The following is a 13,072-nucleotide window of genomic DNA, read 5'->3' as shown; positions in this document are numbered from 1 at the left end:
ATGTGTGCCCATGAAAGCATTTCCAGAGGCTGGGGGAGGCTACTCCTCCCCTACCTTCACACCATTTTCCAAAGGGAGACGGTGTAAAACCCTCTCTCAGAGGAAGTCCTTTGTTCTGCCATCCTGGGCCAAGCCTGGCTGGACCCCAGGAGGGCAGAAACCTGTCTGAGGGGTTGGCAGCAGCAGCAGCTGCAGTGAAACCCCGGGAAAGGCAGTTTGGCAGTACCAGGGTCTGTGCTACAGACCACTGGGATCATGGGATTGTGCCAACTATGCCAGGATGGCATAGAGGGGGCAATTCCATGATCATAGACATGTTACATGGCCATATTCGGAGTTACCATTGTGAAGCTACATATAGGTAGTGACTTATATGTAGTGCACACGTGTAATGGTGTCCCCGCACTCACAACGTCCGGGGAATTGGCCCTGAACAATGTGGGGGCACCTTGGCTAGTGCCAGGGTGCCCTCACACTAAGTAACTTTGCACCTAACCTTTACCAGGTAAAGGTTAGACATATAGGTGACTTATAAGTTACTTAAGTGCAGTGTAAAATGGCTGTGAAATAACGTGGACGCTATTTCACTCAGGCTGCAGTGGCAGGCCTGTGTAAGAATTGTCAGAGCTCCCTATGGGTGGCAAAAGAAATGCTGCAGCCCATAGGGATCTCCTGGAACCCCAATACCCTGGGTACCTCAGTACCATATACTAGGGAATTATAAGGGTGTTCCAGTAAGCCAATATAAATTGGTAAAATTGGTCACTAGCCTGTTAGTGACAATTTGAAAGAAATGAGAGAGCATAACCACTGAGGTTCTGATTAGTAGAGCCTCAGTGAGACAGTTAGGCATCACACAGGGAACACATACCTATAGGTCACAAACTTATGAGCACTGGGGTCCTGACTAGCAGGGTCCCAGTGACACATAACAAACATACTGAAAACATAGGGTTTTCACTATGAGCACTGGGCCCTGGCTGGCAGGATCCCAGTGAGACAGTGAAAACACCCTGACATACACTCACAAACAGGCCTAAAGTGGGGGTAACAAGGCTAGAAAGAGGCTACTTTCTCACAATGGGTGTAAGGATGGATAACTGAGTGAAAGGGTGAATAGATGGATGAGCCAAAGGGAAGATGATCGATGGTTGGAGTCAAAGGATGGATAGATGGAACGAAAGGTTGGATGGATGAGCAAAAGGATGGATGGATAATTGAATGGACGGATGATTGGATGGATGAAAGGGAGTGGATAAATGAAAGGATGGATGATTGGGTGGATGGATTGGTATGTCCCTGGACCAGTATTGGCTCTCCTTTATGGGCTCCACAGCTACACTACACCCTCCTTGATTTGTGGTCAATTTTTATTGTATCAAGAGTGAATAACTATTCACTCTTGGTATAATAAAAATGAAATGCAGACCTGATTTGGGTCCAGCAACAAACAGGCATCTAGTGACATTGTTTTAGTGCTGACACAGGTGCATAAAAGTGCTTGTGCCAGCCATCAGAGATGCTGTTCAGAGCTAGTGAAATCCCAGCACTGTGAGCATGTCTGTGTGACTATGTGTGCGAGTTAAAGTGAGAGAGAGTCAGTGAAGGAATGAGTCATAGTGAGTGAGAATGAGCGAAAGTAAGGGCCAGTATGTGTACGAATTAATGTGAGCGAGTGAGGGAGAATGACAGTGAGTGTTACTGTGTGTGTGATACTGAGTCACAGTAAGACTGAGTAATTCAGAATGAGTGAGAATAAGTGGAATTAAGTGAGACAGAGTAGAATGAGTGAGACTGTGTGAAATAGTGAGACTAAGTGAGACTGAGTGAGTCAGAGTAAGACAGTAAACTTAGTGCAAGAAAGTGTGGGAGAACTCTTCAAGAAAAAGCTCTTTGGAATTTGAGCCAAGGATTACACCCCACGAGTTTTAAAGGTCACCAGCCTTCACTGGTGCTCACGAGCCTGTATCTCAAATATAATGCACCCTGCCTCCTGGGCTGCAGAGGCCTTCCTTAGGGCTGTCCTGCATATATGTAAGGCAGTGCATGGGACTGTGTCACTCATGGTGTAGGCACGGTCGAACTCGAGCAGTTTGCACCGCTCTAGCAGCCTGCAATGGCAAACCTGCCATCAGTTGTTTGCATGGGTCCAGGGTGACACAAACTTGTGCTGCAGCCCTGGGTCCCCTTTACCACCTATGCCCTGGGTACCATTTACTCAGGACTTACAAGGGGTTAGAGTATTGCCAATCAGGGAATCACCATATCCACAAATAATTTAGGGAGATAACAAAGGCGCTGAGACCTGGTTAGCACACTCTAGTGCACTCTCAGTCGAAAAACGAGCATCTAGTAGTCCAAATGGGGGCAAAAAGTGGGGGGCATCTGCAAAGAGCCCAGTCTTCTTACACTTAATTTATGTGTTAAATGTTGTGATTGCTCAGCATGTGGTTTGACTCCTAAATCTTCAACCAGCGATGACTCTCCCCAGTCTGCAGTAGGGGCTGCCTGGCCTTCAGCCACAGGAGACCTCTGGCTCAACTGTCTTTACAAATTTGCTGACTTGCCTACTTCTACTTTGAACAGATCAACACAGTGGTTGTGACAGAAGAATATTGAACATGGTTATTCAACATACCCAATTAAACTTGTACTGCACATCACAACCCTTAGGCTGCATTTCTCCTTCTGTTTCACCATTCTGAGGTTTCCACGTGACGACATTTACATACCTGTCAATTCACCTTCATTTGGCAGGTGTCATCATATTTTTACTTGTATTCAGTCACCTAAAACACAAAATGCCTCCTTTTACTTTAATGAGGTCAACTGCTCTTCAACCCTATGCCACCCTCTAAAAAGTGTTCATTTACTATTTACCGTAAAGGGGGTTACTTTCTTAAACGCCTCACTTATCCTGTATCTTTGAGTCAAGAGGATGACAAGCTTGTACACAGCACTTTATAAAAACCATTCATGGAAAACTAAATACATACAAGTGAACATTCATGAGACTTAGAAAATAACGGGAAATTTATTGTCTCCCACTAATTTCCATTGAAGGAAGTTTTAAATGGGAGATGTAGGAAGTTGGCTCTGTATGTGCTATTTCAAAGTAAGGAATAGCATGCACAGAGTCCAAGGGTTCCCCTTAGAGGTAAAATAGTGGTAAAAATAGATAATACTAATGCTCTATTTTGTGGTAGTGTGGTCGAGCAGTAGGCTTATCCAAGGAGTAGTGTTAAGCATTTGTTGTACATACACATAGACAATAAATGAGGTACACACACTCAGAGACAAATCCAGCCAATAGGTTTTGTTATAGAAAAATATCTTTTCTTAGTTTATTTTAAGAACCACAGGTTCAAATTTAACATGTAATATCTTGTTTGAAAGGTATTGCAGGTAAGTACATTAGGAACTTTGAGTCATTTCAATTGCATGTATACTTTTCAAGTTATTGACAAATAGCTACTTTAAAAGTGGACACTTAGTGCAATTTTCACAGTTCCTGGGGGAGGTAAGTTTTTGTTAGTTTTACCGGGTAAGTACGACACTTACAGGGTTCAGTTCTTGGTCCAAGGTAGCCCACCGTTGGGGGTTCAGAGCAACCCCAAAGTCACCACACCAGCAGCTCAGGGCCGGTCAGGTGCAGAGTTCAAAGTGGTGCCCAAAACACATAGGCTAGAATGGAGAGAAGGGGGTGCCCCGGTTCCGGTCTGCTTGCAGGTAAGTACCCGCGTCTTCGGAGGGCAGACCAGGGGGGTTTTGTAGGGCACCGGGGGGGACACAAGCCCACACAGAAATTTCACCCTCAGCGGCGCGGGGGCGGCCGGGTGCAGTGTAGAAACAAGCGTCGGGTTCGCAATGTTAGTCTATGAGAGATCTCAGGATCTCTTCAGCGCTGCAGGCAGGCAAGGGGGGGGTTCCTCGGGGAAACCTCCACTTAGGCAAGGGAGAGGGACTCCTGGGGGTCACTTCTCCAGTGAAAGTCCGGTCCTTCAGGTCCTGGGGGCTGCGGGTGCAGGGTCTCTCCCAGGCGTCGGGACTTAGGATTCAAAGAGTCGCGGTCAGGGGAAGCCTCGGGATTCCCTCTGCAGGCGGCGCTGTGGGGGCTCAGGGGGGACAGGTTTTGGTACTCACAGTATCAGAGTAGTCCTGGGGTCCCTCCTGAGGTGTCGGATCTCCACCAGCCGAGTCGGGGTCGCCGGGTGCAGTGTTGCAAGTCTCACGCTTCTTGCGGGGAGCTTGCAGGGTTCTTTCAAGGCTTCTGGAAACAAAGTTGCAGCCTTTCTTGGAGCAGGTCCGCTGTCCTCTGGAGTTTCTTGTCTTTTCGAAGCAGGGGCAGTCCTCAGAGGATGTCGAGGTCGCTGGTCCCTTTGGAAGGCGTCGCTGGAGCAGGATCTTTGGAAGGCAGGAGACAGGCCGGTGAGTTTCTGGAGCCAAGGCAGTTGTCGTCTTCTGGTCTTCCGCTGCAGGGGTTTTCAGCTAGGCAGTCCTTCTTCTTGTAGTTGCAGGAATCTGATTTTCTAGGGTTCAGGGTAGCCCTTAAATACTAAATTTAAGGGCGTGTTTAGGTCTGGGGGGTTAGTAGCCAATGGCTACTAGCCCTGAGGGTGGGTACACCCTCTTTGTGCCTCCTCCCAAGGGGAGGGGGTCACAATCCTAACCCTATTGGGGGAATCCTCCATCTGCAAGATGGAGGATTTCTAAAAGTCAGAGTCACCTCAGCTCAGGACACCTTAGGGGCTGTCCTGACTGGCCAGTGACTCCTCCTTGTTGCTTTCTTTGTTCCCTCCAGCCTTGCCGCCAAAAGTGGGGGCCGTGGCCGGAGGGGGCGGGCAACTCCACTAAGCTGGAGTGCCCTGCTGGGCTGTGACAAAGGGGTGAGCCTTTGAGGCTCACCGCCAGGTGTCACAGCTCCTGCCTGGGGGAGGTGTTAGCATCTCCACCCAGTGCAGGCTTTGTTACTGGCTTCAGAGTGACAAAGGCACTCTCCCCATGGGGCCAGCAACATGTCTCTGGTGTGGCAGGCTGCTGGAACTAGTCAGCCTACACAGACAGTCGGTTAAGTTTCAGGGGGCACCTCTAAGGTGCCCTCTGTGGTGTATTTTACAATAAAATGTACACTGGCATCAGTGTGCATTTATTGTGCTGAGAAGTTTGATACCAAACTTCCCAGTTTTCAGTGTAGCCACTATGGTGCTGTGGAGTTCGTGTTTGACAGACTCCCAGACCATATACTCTTATGGCTACCCTGCACTTACAATGTCTAAGGTTTTGTTTAGACACTGTAGGGGTACCATGCTCATGCACTGGTACCCTCACCTATGGTATAGTGCACCCTGCCTTAGGGCTGTAAGGCCTGCTAGAGGGGTGTCTTACCTATACTGCATAGGCAGTGAGAGGCTGGCATGGCACCCTGAGGGGAGTGCCATGTCGACTTACTCGTTTTGTCCTCACTAGCACACACAAGCTGGCAAGCAGTGTGTCTGTGCTGAGTGAGAGGTCTCCAGGGTGGCATAAGACATGCTGCAGCCCTTAGAGACCTTCCTTGGCATCAGGGCCCTTGGTACTAGAAGTACCAGTTACAAGGGACTTATCTGGATGCCAGGGTCTGCCAATTGTGGATACAAAAGTACAGGTTAGGGAAAGAACACTGGTGCTGGGGCCTGGTTAGCAGGCCTCAGCATACTTTCAATTGTAAACATAGCATCAGCAAAGGCAAAAAGTCAGGGGGCAACCATGCCAAGGAGGCATTTCCTTACACAACCCCCCCCCCAAACGAAAGAGGATGAGACTAACCTTTCCCAAGAGAGTCTTCATTTTCTAAGTGGAAGAACCTGGAAAGGCCATCTGCATTGGCATGGGCAGTCCCAGGTCTGTGTTCCACTATAAAGTCCATTCCCTGTAGGGAGATGGACCACCTCAACAGTTTAGGATTTTCACCTTTCATTTGAATCAGCCATTTGAGAGGTCTGTGGTCAGTTTGAACTAGGAAGTGAGTCCCAAAGAGGTATGGTCTCAGCTTCTTCAGGGACCAAACCACAGCAAAGGCCTCCCTCTCAATGGCACTCCAACGCTGCTCCCTGGGGAGTAACCTCCTGCTAATGAAAGCAACAGGCTGGTCAAGGCCATCATCATTTGTTTGGGACAAAACTGCCCCTATCCCATGTTCAGAGGCATCAGTCTGCACAATGAACTGCTTAGAATAATCTGGAGCTTTGAGAACTGGTGCTGAGCACATTGCTTGTTTCAGGGTGTCAAAGGCCTGTTGGCATTCCACAGTCCAGTTCACTTTCTTGGGCATTTTCTTGGAGGTGAGTTCAGTGAGGGCTGTCACAATGGATCCATATCCCTTCACAAACCTCCTGTAATACCCAGTCAAGCCAAGGAATGCCCTGACTTGAGTCTGGGTTTTTGGAGCTACCCAGTCCAGAATAGTCTGGATCTTGGGTTGGAGTGGCTGAACTTGGCCTCCACCTACAAGGTGTCCCAAGTAAACCACAGTTCCCTGCCCTATCTGGCATTTGGATGCCTTGATAGAGAGGCCTGCAGATTGCAGAGCCTTCAAAACCTTCCTCAGGTGGACCAGGTGATCCTGCCAGGTGGAGCTAAAGACAGCAATATCATCAAGATAAGCTGTGCTAAAGGACTCCAAGCCAGCAAGGACTTGATTCACCAACCTTTGGAAGGTGGCAGGGGCATTCTTTAAACCAAAGGGCATAACAGTAAACTGATAATGCCCATCAGGTGTGGAGAATGCTGTTTTCTCTTTTGCTCCAGGTGCCATTTTTATTTGCCAGTACCCTGCTGTCAAGTCAAAGGTACTTAAGAATTTGGCAGCACCTAATTTATCTATGAGCTCATCAGCTCTTGGAATGGGATGAGCATCTGTCTTGGTGACAGAATTGAGCCCTCTGTAGTCCACACAAAACCTCATCTCTTTCTTTCCATCTTTGGTGTGAGGTTTGGGGACTAAGACCACTGGGCTAGCCCAGGGGCTGTCAGAGCGCTCAATTACTCCCAATTCCAGCATCTTGTGGACTTCCACCTTGATGCTTTCCTTAACATGGTCAGATTGTCTAAAGATTTTGTTCTTGACAGGCATGCTGTCTCCTGTGTCCACATCATGGGTACACAGGTGTGTCTGACCAGGGGTTAAGGAGAAGAGTTCAGGAAACTGTTGTAGGACTCTCCTACAATCAGCTTGCTGTTGGCCAGAGAGGGTGTCTGAGTAGATCACTCCATCTACTGTGCCATCTTTTGGGTCTGATGACAGAAGATCAGGGAGAGGTTCACTCTCTGCCTCCTGATCCTCATCTGTTACCATCAACAGATTCACATCAGCCCTGTCATGGAAGAGCTTAAGGCGGTTCACATGGATCACCCTCTTGGGGCTCCTGCTTGTGCCCAGGTCCACCAGGTAGGTGACCTGACTCTTCCTTTCTAGTACTGGGTAAGGGCCACTCCATTTGTCCTGGAGTGCCCTGGGAGCCACAGGCTCCAGAACCCAGACTTTCTGCCCTGGTTGGAACTCAACCAGTGCAGCCTTTTGGTCGTACCAAAACTTCTGGAGCTGTTGGCTGGCCTCAAGGTTTTTGGTTGCCTTTTCCATGTACTCTGCCATTCTAGAGCGAAGGCCAAGTACATAGTCCACTATGTCTTGTTTAGGCTCATGGAGAGGTCTCTCCCAGCCTTCTTTAACAAGAGCAAGTGGTCCCCTTACAGGATGACCAAACAGAAGTTCAAAGGGTGAGAATCCTACTCCCTTCTGTGGCACCTCTCTGTAAGCGAAAAGCAGACATGGCAAGAGGACATCCCATCTCCTTTTGAGTTTTTCTGGGAGCCCCATGATCATGCCCTTTAATGTCTTGTTGAATCTCTCAACTAAGCCATTAGTTTGTGGATGGTAAGGTGTAGTGAATTTATAAGTCACTCCACACTCATTCCACATATGTTTCAGGTATGCTGACATGAAGTTGGTACCTCTGTCAGACACCACCTCCTTAGGGAAACCCACTCTGGTAAAGATACCAATGAGGGCCTTGGCTACTGCAGGGGCAGTAGTCGACCTAAGGGGAATAGCTTCAGGATACCTGGTAGCATGATCCACTACTACCAGGATATACATATTTCCTGAGGCTGTGGGAGGTTCCAGTGGACCAACTATGTCCACACCCACTCTTTCAAAGGGGACCCCCACCACTGGAAGTGGAATGAGGGGGGCCTTTGGGTGCCCACCTGTCTTACCACTGGCTTGACAGGTGGGGCAGGAGAGGCAAAACTCCTTGACCATGTTGGACATATTGGGCCAGTAGAAGTGGTTGACTAACCTCTCCCACGTCTTGGTTTGTCCCAAATGTCCAGCAAGGGGAATGTCATGGGCCAATGTTAGGATGAACTCTCTGAACAGCTGAGGCACTACCACTCTCCTAGTGGCACCAGGTTTGGGGTCTCTGGCCTCAGTGTACAGGAGTCCATCTTCCCAATAGACCCTATGTGTTCCACTTTTCTTGCCCTTGGACTCTTCAGCAGCTTGCTGCCTAAGGCCTTCAAGAGAGGGACAGGTTTCTTGTCCCTTACACAGCTCCTCCCTTGAGGGTCCCCCTGGGCCTAAGAGCTCAACCTGATAAGGTTCAAGCCCCAAAGGCTCAGTTCCCTCAGAGGGCAGAACTTCTTCCTGAGAAGAGAGGTTCCCTTTCTTTTGCTGTGTTGCAGTTGGTTTCCCAACTGACTTTCCTGTTCTCTTGGTAGGCTGGGCCATTCTTCCAGACTCCAGCTCTACTTGTTCACCCTGTGCCTTGCATTGTGCTCTTGTTTTCACACACACCAGTTCAGGGATACCCAGCATTGCTGCATGGGTTTTTAGTTCTACCTCAGCCCATGCTGAGGACTCCAGGTCATTTCCAAGCAGACAGTCCACTGGGATATTTGAGGAGACCACCACCTGTTTCAGGCCATTGACCCCTCCCCATTCTAAAGTAACCATTGCCATGGGATGTACTTTTCTCTGATTGTCAGCGTTGGTGACTGTGTAAGTTTTTCCAGTCAGGTATTGGCCAGGGGAAACCAGTTTCTCTGTCACCATGGTGACACTGGCACCTGTATCCCTCAGGCCCTCTATTCTAGTCCCATTAATTAAGAGTTGCTGTCTGTATTTTTGCATGTTAGGCGGCCAGACAGCTAGTGTGGCTAAATCCACCCCACCCTCAGAAACTAGAGTAGCTTCAGTGTGGACCCTGATTTGCTCTGGGCACACTGTTAATCCCACTTGGAGACTAGCCATACCAGTGTTACCTGGATGGGAGTTTGGAGTGGAACCTTTCTTGGGACAGGCCTTGTCTCCAGTTTGGTGTCCATGCTGTTTACAGCTATGACACCAGGCCTTTTTGGGATCAAAGTTTTTACCCTTGTACCCATTGTTTTGTGAAGAGGCTCTGGGCCCACCCTCCTGTGCAGGTTTTTGGGGGCCTGTAGAAGACTCTTTACTATTTTTAGTTTTGGTTGTCTCATCACCCTTCCCCTGGGGAGTCTTTGTGACCCCTTTCTTTTGGTCACCCCCTGTTGAAGTCTTGGACACCCTTGTCTTGACCCAATGGTCCGCCTTCTTTCCCAATTCTTGGGGAGAAATTGGTCCTAGGTCTACCAGATGCTGATGCAGTTTATCATTGAAACAATTACTTAACAGGTGTTCCTTCACAAATAAATTGTACAGCCCATCATAATTACTTACACCACTGCCTTGAATCCAACCATCTAGTGTTTTCACTGAGTAGTCTACAAAGTCAACCCAGGTCTGGCTCGAGGATTTTTGAGCCCCCCTGAATCTAATCCTATACTCCTCAGTGGAGAATCCAAAGCCCTCAATCAGGGTACCCTTCATGAGGTCATAAGATTCTGCATCTGGTCCAGAGAGTGTGAGGAGTCTATCCCTACACTTTCCTGTGAACATTTCCCAAAGGAGAGCACCCCAGTGAGATCTGTTCACTTTTCTGGTTACACAAGCCCTCTCAAAAGCTGTGAACCATTTGGTGATGTCATCACCATCTTCATATTTAGTTACAATCCCTTTAGGGATTTTCAACATGTCAGGAGAATCTCTGACCCTATTTATGTTGCTGCCACCATTGATGGGTCCTAGGCCCATCTCTTGTCTTTCCCTCTCTATGGCTAGGATCTGTCTTTCCAAAGCCAATCTTTTGGCCATCCTGGCTAACTGGATGTCCTCTTCACTGGGGTTATCCTCAGTGATTTCAGAGGTGTTGGTCTCTCCTGTGAGGGAACCAGCATCTCTGACTATTATTTTTGGAGTCAGGGTTTGAGGGACCCTGTTCTCCCTAGATAGGACTGGTAGGGGGGAATTTTCCTCCAAGTCACTATCCTCTTCCTCTGAGTTGCCACCCTCAGAGGGGTTGGCCTTTTCAAACTCTGCCAAAAGCTCCTGGAGCTGTATTTTGGTAGGTTTGGGGCCCATTGTTATTTTCTTTATTTTACAGAGTGACCTTAGCTCCCTCATCTTAAGATGGAGGTAAGGTGTGGTGTCGAGTTCCACCACAGTCACATCTGTGCTAGACATTTTGCTTCTAAAAGTTGGAATACTTTTTAAGAATCTACAACTAGTTCTAGGTTCTAATTCAAACTTTTACAAACTTTTAAACTCTAAAAGAAATGCTAAACAGGATCTAACACAAGGCCCTAGCAGGTCTTTTAAGAATTTAGAAAACTTTTCAAATTGCAAAAATCAATTTCTAATGACAATTTTGGAATTTGTCGTGTGATCAGGTATTGGCTGAGTAGTCCAGCAAATGCAAAGTCTTGTACCCCACCGCTGATCCACCAATGTAGGAAGTTGGCTCTGTATGTGCTATTTCAAAGTAAGGAATAGCATGCACAGAGTCCCAGGGTTCCCCTTAGAGGTAAAATAGTGGTAAAAATAGATAATACTAATGCTCTATTTTGTGGTAGTGTGGTCGAGCAGTAGGCTTATCCAAGGAGTAGTGTTAAGCATTTGTTGTACATACACATAGACAATAAATGAGGTACACACACTCAGAGACAAATCCAGCCAATAGGTTTTGTTATAGAAAAATATCTTTTCTTAGTTTATTTTAAGAACCACAGGTTCAAATTTAACATGTAATATCTTGTTTGAAAGGTATTGCAGGTAAGTACATTAGGAACTTTGAGTCATTTCAATTGCATGTATACTTTTCAAGTTATTGACAAATAGCTACTTTAAAAGTGGACACAGTGCAATTTTCACAGTTCCTGGGGGAGGTAAGTTTTTGTTAGTTTTACCGGGTAAGTACGACACTTACAGGGTTCAGTTCTTGGTCCAAGGTAGCCCACCGTTGGGGGTTCAGAGCAACCCCAAAGTCACCACACCAGCAGCTCAGGGCCGGTCAGGTGCAGAGTTCAAAGTGGTGCCCAAAACACATAGGCTAGAATGGAGAGAAGGGGGTGCCCCGGTTCCGGTCTGCTTGCAGGTAAGTACCCGCGTCTTCGGAGGGCAGACCAGGGGGGTTTTGTAGGGCACCGGGGGGGACACAAGCCCACACAGAAATTTCACCCTCAGCGGCGCGGGGGCGGCCGGGTGCAGTGTAGAAACAAGCGTCGGGTTCGCAATGTTAGTCTATGAGAGATCTTGGGATCTCTTCAGCGCTGCAGGCAGGCAAGGGGGGGGTTCCTCGGGGAAACCTCCACTTAGGCAAGGGAGAGGGACTCCTGGGGGTCACTTCTCCAGTGAAAGTCCGGTCCTTCAGGTCCTGGGGGCTGCGGGTGCAGGGTCTCTCCCAGGCGTCGGGACTTAGGATTCAAAGAGTCGCGGTCAGGGGAAGCCTCGGGATTCCCTCTGCAGGCGGCGCTGTGGGGGCTCAGGGGGGACAGGTTTTGGTACTCACAGTATCAGAGTAGTCCTGGGGTCCCTCCTGAGGTGTCGGATCTCCACCAGCCGAGTCGGGGTCGCCGGGTGCAGTGTTGCAAGTCTCACGCTTCTTGCGGGGAGCTTGCAGGGTTCTTTCAAGGCTGCTGGAAACAAAGTTGCAGCCTTTCTTGGAGCAGGTCCGCTGTCCTCGGGAGTTTCTTGTCTTTTCGAAGCAGGGGCAGTCCTCAGAGGATGTCGAGGTCGCTGGTCCCTTTGGAAGGCGTCGCTGGAGCAGGATCTTTGGAAGGCAGGAGACAGGCCGGTGAGTTTCTGGAGCCAAGGCAGTTGTCGTCTTCTGGTCTTCCGCTGCAGGGGTTTTCAGCTAGGCAGTCCTTCTTCTTGTAGTTGCAGGAATCTGATTTTCTAGGGTTCAGGGTAGCCCTTAAATACTAAATTTAAGGGCGTGTTTAGGTCTGGGGGGTTAGTAGCCAATGGCTACTAGCCCTGAGGGTGGGTACACCCTCTTTGTGCCTCCTCCCAAGGGGAGGGGGTCACAATCCTAACCCTATTGGGGGAATCCTCCATCTGCAAGATGGAGGATTTCTAAAAGTCAGAGTCACCTCAGCTCAGGACACCTTAGGGGCTGTCCTGACTGGCCAGTGACTCCTCCTTGTTGCTTTCTTTGTTCCCTCCAGCCTTGCCGCCAAAAGTGGGGGCCGTGGCCGGAGGGGGCGGGCAACTCCACTAAGCTGGAGTGCCCTGCTGGGCTGTGACAAAGGGGTGAGCCTTTGAGGCTCACCGCCAGGTGTCACAGCTCCTGCCTGGGGGAGGTGTTAGCATCTCCACCCAGTGCAGGCTTTGTTACTGGCCTCAGAGTGACAAAGGCACTCTCCCCATGGGGCCAGCAACATGTCTCTGGTGTGGCAGGCTGCTGGAACTAGTCAGCCTACACAGACAGTCGGTTAAGTTTCAGGGGGCACCTCTAAGGTGCCCTCTGTGGTGTATTTTACAATAAAATGTACACTGGCATCAGTGTGCATTTATTGTGCTGAGAAGTTTGATACCAAACTTCCCAGTTTTCAGTGTAGCCACTATGGTGCTGTGGAGTTCGTGTTTGACAGACTCCCAGACCATATACTCTTATGGCTACCCTGCACTTACAATGTCTAAGGTTTTGTTTAGACACTGTAGGGGTACCATGCTCAT

This window comes from Pleurodeles waltl, chromosome 11 (assembly GCF_031143425.1).
Source record: "Pleurodeles waltl isolate 20211129_DDA chromosome 11, aPleWal1.hap1.20221129, whole genome shotgun sequence".
Lineage (NCBI taxonomy): Eukaryota > Metazoa > Chordata > Amphibia > Caudata > Salamandridae > Pleurodeles > Pleurodeles waltl.
Note: the sequence above shows the minus strand (reverse complement) of the source record.